Below are 7,165 nucleotides of genomic sequence, written 5' to 3'. Positions count from 1 at the left end.
TCCTTGTTGCTAAGGGCTGTTGCGGTGCACGCGCCTCAGCACAACAGCCCAACACACCGCGGTCCCTACAGCCCCTAGAGCACAACACCCCAACAGTCTATGGGCCCTACACCACAACACCACAACACTCCACAGCCCCTACATCACAACACCCCAATGCTCCACAGCCCCTACACCACAACAACCCAACACTCTACAGTCCCTACAGCCCCTAGAGCACAACACCCCAACACTCCACAGCCCCTACACCACAACAATCCAACACTCCACAGCCCCTATACCACAACACCCCAACACTCCATGGCCCCTATAAGCCCCTATAGCGCCTCACCTCAAGGCACTACAGCCCCTACAGCACAACACCCCAACACTCCATGGTCCTTACAGCCCCTACAGCACAACACCCCAACAATCCATGGTCCTTACAGCCCCTACAGCACAACACCCCAACACTCTATGGGCCCTATAGCTCCTATAGCACAACACCTCAACGCTTCACAGCCCCTAGACCACAACACCCCAACACTCTATGGGGTCTACAGCTCCTATAGCGCAACACCTCAACACTCCACAGTCCCCACAGCTCCTATAGCACAACACCCTGACACTCCACAGCCCCTACGCCACAACACCCCAACACTCCACAGCCCGAGGGATGGCCATGGGAGCGGGGCAGCAGGCAGAACTGGCTGCTCCAGGTGAGCCTGGACCCCTCCTGCCTTCAGCCTCTGCCCTGGGGCTGCAGCTGACCTCAAGTAATTAAGCTCATCTGATGGAGCTAATTATGGCATCTGTCAAAAAAAAAAAAAAAAAAAAAAGCAAAAGGGCAAGATGGAAATTAATGGATTTTTAGCCTGGAAGGGACCGTTCTGGCTTGATGCTCGGCACAGTGCGCTCAGAGAACAGCTCTCTGGGTGCCAGCAGGGACCTGACAGCCCCCCAAAACCCTCTCTGGCAGCAGGGTGAGAGCCGTGCACCCCCATTCCTGTCCCCCCTCGCTGCGGGGCCCCTCCACGGGCACAGGACCCTCCGCTGCTGGGCTCAGAGCACCCACATACCCCCGGCCAGCGCAGGACGCTGGGACAGACCCTGCGGTGTGAGGGAGGGACACCAACTGCTATTGGGGTTGGGGGGGGGTCTCTGCCATTTCTTGCCTGCCACCATTTTGGCCACACCGGCCTTGCCGAGAGGTGCAGCCGCGGGACTGGGGTGCTCATGGAGCCTGGTAGCCACAGCGGGGAGCCAGGATGCCCAGCGCGGAGGGAGCACGGCGGCTGCTCCGTCCTTGGCCTCCAGCAGACCATGAATGAGCGGACGCCGAGGGAATTGGTTTTTATTACTCTGCCTTGTTAAGGACTTCTCCTGCTAGAAGATAACGCGTTCACTGACAACTCAGTCCCCGCACATCCTGCCTCTGCCAGCGGCTGGTGCCGACGTGGCCTGGCAGCCCCTGGGATTGCTCCGTGTGTGTCCCCCCCCCCCAGCCCCTCGCAGCCCTCCCGGTGCAGGTGGGACCTGCCCGCAGTCACCGAGGCTCTGGCTCACCCTGCGTGTGTCAGGCCCTGAGACTTTCATGCAGCTTCACCCATCACTGCGGAGTCTAAAATGGGTACCCGGATCCCTGCTTCGCTGGAGATGCTTTGGGGGGGCCCCAATCCTGCCCTGCTGGGGGCTGCCCTGGGATGAGCAGTGCCTGGTCCTGTCGCTGCCAGTGTCTAGGCTGACAGGACGGGTCACAGGGGAACGTGTCACCCCGCTCTCCAGCCAGGGAAGGGGGAGATGTAGGGCTGTGGGTGCTGCCCTGGTCCTGGGGTCACACCGGGTTTGGGGTCCCCGAGCGCCTGCCAGGGCCCGTGCGTGGGGGTGCACGGGGTGAGCTTTCAACCTGAGACAGGATGAAAATAAACACCAAACCCTCCCAACCGTCTCCGGAAGGGGAAGGGTGTCCTCTGCCTGGCCCAGACCGTGTCACATTTGGGCAGCTCCTTCCAGCCCAAAGGCCTCACCCTCCCGCCTGCCTCCCGCACATAAAGCCCCACGCCAGACCGCGGCGGGGCTCGGTGCTTGTACCCCCCTGACACCCACCCAGGGCACGGCTCTGCACGCCACCGGCTGCAGCCACGCAGGATCCCCCCCACCCAGATCCCAGCTGGGGAAGGTGCTGGGGGCGCAGGATAAATCCCGATGGCTGCAGCTGGGAGGTGACCAAAACCCACCCCATGTCCCCCAGCCTGGCAGCAAAGGCTTTTTGCCCCCCCAGAGGCAAAGGGCTCGGTCTCCTGCAGCTTCCAAAGAGCCCAACATCCCCCGTGGGCACCGAGATCTTTCCCTGCAGCATCTGAAACCCACCCGCGATGGCAGGGAGGGGACGCAGCTCTCCGGCTCGCTGTCCCCGCGCCGCAGCGATGCCACGCTGGGAGATGACCCATTTTTGGCCGAACCAGCATCGCAGCACAGGGTTAATATGGCGCCGGGCTGATTTCTGCCACGGCAGCATGTGCTGGGGGCCGTCAAGGCAGGGGCAGCATCTCCCCCCGCCCCGACCCCGATCACGGCTCACAGCGTGGGAAGCAGCGGGTTCATGGACAGAGCACGAAGGGAAGGCGAAGGAGTGCAGCTGCCCGAAAGCAAAACAAAAGTCACTCAAGGCCACAGGGCAGAGGTGTGGGAGCTCCGGCTGGCACCACGGGTGGGAAACGAGTCGGGTTTTTGGGAGGGCAGAGCTGCGGCCGAGGGGGTGTGATGGACACCAAGGTCAGGACTCGCTGCCTTGCCCTGGGAGAGAAACCTGCCGCAATCTGCCAGAGAGCGGTTTAAAGCCCCCGGGAGCCTCCTGCGTGCTCGAGCAGAGCAAATCTCACTGGTGCAAAAGCTTCAGCAAAGCCTTTCCGCCCCGGCAGCGCACCGTGGGTGTTATTTTGGTGGCTCTCCCAGCAAAAACCCACTCGCAAAGCACCCGGCCCCTCCTGGGGAAGGAACAACCCCCACGCTGGCGGGGACAGGAGCATCCCCAGTCCCTCTGCAACGCCCTGGGCGTCTTATATAGAAGAGGTGGGATGGGGAACGGAGCGAGACTTGCCTTTTATCTCCCCAGAGCTAAAAAAAGATACAATTAAGCAATTCTTTTAGCTCCTAAAACTCCCAACAATCCCTTTACTGTCATGCTGAAACGGATTCATTATATCTGTCTGGCTAGATAAGGATGCTTCTCTCCTCATCTCCCTTCTTGTCCCCATCCTTTCCTGCCTTCTTCCACACCCCTCTCCCCTCTTCGATATTACCCTCCCCAGCTCTGAGGGCTGAACGCTCAGGGAAGGAGGGAAGGAAGGAGCTGAGGTGCCAATGGTGTCTGGGGGGCCCAGGCAAGGAGCAGGGCGGTGATGGGCATCACAGACATCCCAGTGGAGCAGGGGCAGGGAGCTGCTGAGTCTCGATGGAGAGTCCAGACAATCGCAGGGAAGAGAGGGAGAATTTAGGAGAGAAGTGGAGGGACCAGGGGCACAGAGGAGGGTGGCAGAAGGACTTTGGAGGGAGCGGAGCTGGGAGAGCTGGGGCAGAGGAGCAGCTCAGGGCCTCCCGCAGGGCACTTAGAAGAAGATAGAAGAAAAACAAAACCAAGAAAAACTGTGTGGGAAAAGGCTCCTGCCCCGGGATGGAGCAGGGCACTCTGCAGCTGTTCCCATGCAAAACTCAAAGCCACCGGAGCTCATTATTTCCCCTCAGCTCCTAAGACAGGCAACGAGTCTGACCCTGCAACGGGACCCTCGGAGCAAAGGGTTTGTCACAGCGGAGGCAGCTGAGCCTCTGCCAGCACCTTGCTCCTACCCACAGCAGGCTCTTGAGGGTGGTGTCGGACTCGACCTGAGAAGAAAACAGCCATTTCGGGTCCGTTTCTGCCTGACCCCTCTGAATATCACACACCCTCCAGCGCCCAGCAACCTGCGGTGCTCAGGGGTGTTTCAGCCGTGGTAAGAATATTATTTGTGACAAGGAGACTGGGCAGTAGGAGGGTGGTCCCTGAGCACCCTGTGGCAGAGGAGATGCAGACATCTCCTTCCTCCTCCTCCTCCTCCATCTTCCCTCTTCCTCCTCCCAGTTCAGCCCCCCCACCTCCTCCCCAAAACCAGCTGGGACAGCCGGACCACAGCCCCAAGCGCCCATACAGACCTGTACTCACAGCCGGGATGGATAAACCCTCACCGTGCTAATACCCCAGGCAGCGTCTGGCCCCGAGCTCAGCCTCTCCCCAGGACCCTGCGGTCACCAGGAGAAGCAGCCTCAGGGCTGCTGCTACGGGGCTGGATCCGGCAGCAGCCCCCAGACCCCCCCAGCTCACGCCCCATCCTGCCCCATCGGCAGGGATGATGCAGGGGAGCGCGTTCGGGCCGGCCGGGCATCGCCCTTGCGCAGGCGGACGGAGCCCTGCAGAGGTGCGGGGCAGCCGCGTTGCTGCCACCTTCCCAGCACCCGCCTGTCTTGCACCTCCTCTGCCAGGCTGCATGATGGGGATAAAGGCGACAGCCCCCTAAAATCCACCCCGGCCAGCTTGGGAAACAGCTGGCGTGGAGCTGGCAAGCCCAGACCTGGGCAAGGCGACGCCACCGGTTATTTACCGAGTACATAAACCCCCAGCTCCAGCCCCTGGTTGGACACTGATCTGGATTAATTCCTCATAATCCCACTCTCAGCATTTAATCCAGCATCTGACTACAGGTCCCATCTGGTGGTGCTGAGCTCCGGGGATGGGCACTGGAGCTCAGCACCTCGAAAATCCGGGTTGTGCTGGGGATGAGGGGACCCCACCAGCCTCCAGCTGCGATGCCGGGAGAGGGGAAGGATGTTTTAGCATCACCGATGTGGGGATGCTCGAGCCACCCTGGGCTTTTCCTGCGGGACCAGGGTGAGCCACTGGCACCTTTCTGTGCCATCTCCTGGCCCATCATCCCTCGGAGCCAGCACTGGGGAGGGCAACGGGATGCCTCATGTGGGGCTGCTGATGCTTCCTGGATCCTTGCTCTCCATCACTCTTCTCCCTCCCTGTCTGTCTCCCTATCTATTAAAAAAAAATATTAAATGTCTATTAAAAAAATAATTAAAATGTCTATTTCTCTCAGGCATTACCTGCATCCCTATGCCTGCCTGCACACGCGTCCCCTCGGGCTGCTGCCTCCTGCCCTGAATCCCCAAATTTTGGCTCACTGGGGCTAGAGGGGACGGTCCCTCCTGGCAGCGTGGGGACCGTGACACGTCAGCGCACCCCCCAGGGGACAGGGCCAGCGTGAGGGATGGGACAGTCAATATTGAGAAGCCAGAGATGAAGCGGAGCATCTGTGACAGCCGGGCCCAGACCACTTCTCCCAGCCCACGCCTGGGGAAACAGACCTCAGAAACAAAGAAATGGGGAAAAAAAAAAAAACAGTGGACACAGTCCCATGGCCCTCCCCTCACCCAGAAAAACCTTTCCATGGGCATTGCAGGTGTAACCCCCATCCTCAAACACTGAGCTGAGGATGCTCCCAGTGCCTGGGCACTGGAAAAGCTGGGAATGCACTGATGGGGACTGGGGACCCCGGCCCCGCTGGGCCCCCCCCCGGGGTGACGGGTCCCTCCGGGCACTCAGGGAAGTGGGGCCAAAGCCTCGGCCACTCGTCTCTGCGCTGCCAGAGAGGGTCAGCGGCGACTAAAGCTGGGAGCAAAGCTGGGAGCAAAACAACATCTGTCCCTCCCGCAGCTCTGCTTCCGTCAACATTTCCAAGGACCATTTTAATGGAAATTTGAAACTTTTTTTTTTTTAAGCAGCTCTAAGAGCTGCTAAGGAAAACAGAGGCAGGGGAGGGAGAGATTCCCCGATACCTGTCCTGTAGTACTTCCTCCCCCATTTCTCTGCTTGCCTGACCCCCTCACAACATCATAGGGGGGGGCTTGGGGGTCATTCAGCCCCCTTGGGTCAGCACAGTGGTACCCGCCCTTCTCTCCTGCCGAGATGCTGGGATGAGAATCCAGCATCTCCATCCCCACCCCCTGGGCCCCAGTAATGGCTGGAGGGGCTCTGGTGGAGGACGGGGCTGTGCCCTTCGTGCCTCAGGGTGCGGGACAGTGGAGCTTTGCGAAAATAGACTCGAGTTGTGTCTGGACAAGCCCTCTGAGACTCCCCAGCCTGCCCAGCTCCCACCGTCAGGAGCCTGGTCACTACCCGAAGCAGCTCTGACCCGTCCGCAAACAAACCGATGTCAGCGCACTCACCGACTGCTCCATTCATTCACTCATTCATTTATTCCTAACGAACTCCGCTCATCCTTAATTATTGATGCTGCCAGAGAGTGGGTCAGCAAAGAGCTGCCGGCTGTTTTGTAAGAGGAGCAGAGCTCAGGTAACAGGACACTTCCCCAGCAGACACCTCCTCACCTCGAGCCTGGCTTCAAATCCCTCCCAGAGCATCCCCGGCACCTGGGCATCGCCCCGCCAGACCCCCCAGCCTCAAGGTGAGGAGGTGTCTGCTGGGGAAGTGTCCTGTTACCTGAGCTCTGCTCCTCTTACAAAACAGCCGGCAGCTCTTTGCTGACCCACTCTCTGGCAGCATCAATAATTAAGGATGAGCGGAGTTCGTTAGGAATAAATGAATGAGTGAATGAATGGAGCAGTCGGTGAGTGCGCTGACATCGGTTTGTTTGCGGACGGGTCAGAGCTGCTTCGGGTAGTGACCAGGCTCCTGACGGTGGGAGCTGGGCAGGCTGGGGAGTCTCAGAGGGCTTGTCCAGACACAACTCGAGTCTATTTTCGCAAAGCTCCACTGTCCCGCACCCTGAGGCACGAAGGGCACAGCCCCGTCCTCCACCAGAGCCCCTCCAGCCATTACTGGGGCCCAGGGGGTGGGGATGGAGATGCTGGATTCTCATCCCAGCATCTCGGCAGGAGAGAAGGGCGGGTACCACTGTGCTGACCCAAGGGGGCTGAATGACCCCCAAGCCCCCCCCTATGATGTTGTGAGGGGGTCAGGCAAGCAGAGAAATGGGGGAGGAAGTACTACAGGACAGGTATCGGGGAATCTCTCCCTCCCCTGCCTCTGTTTTCCTTAGCAGCTCTTAGAGCTGCTTAAAAAAAAAAAAGTTTCAAATTTCCATTAAAATGGTCCTTGGAAATGTTGACGGAAGCAGAGCTGCGGGAG

This window comes from Athene cunicularia, assembly GCF_003259725.1.
Source record: "Athene cunicularia isolate RWA chromosome 27 unlocalized genomic scaffold, athCun1 chr27_part1, whole genome shotgun sequence".
Classification (NCBI taxonomy): domain Eukaryota; kingdom Metazoa; phylum Chordata; class Aves; order Strigiformes; family Strigidae; genus Athene; species Athene cunicularia.
Note: the sequence above shows the minus strand (reverse complement) of the source record.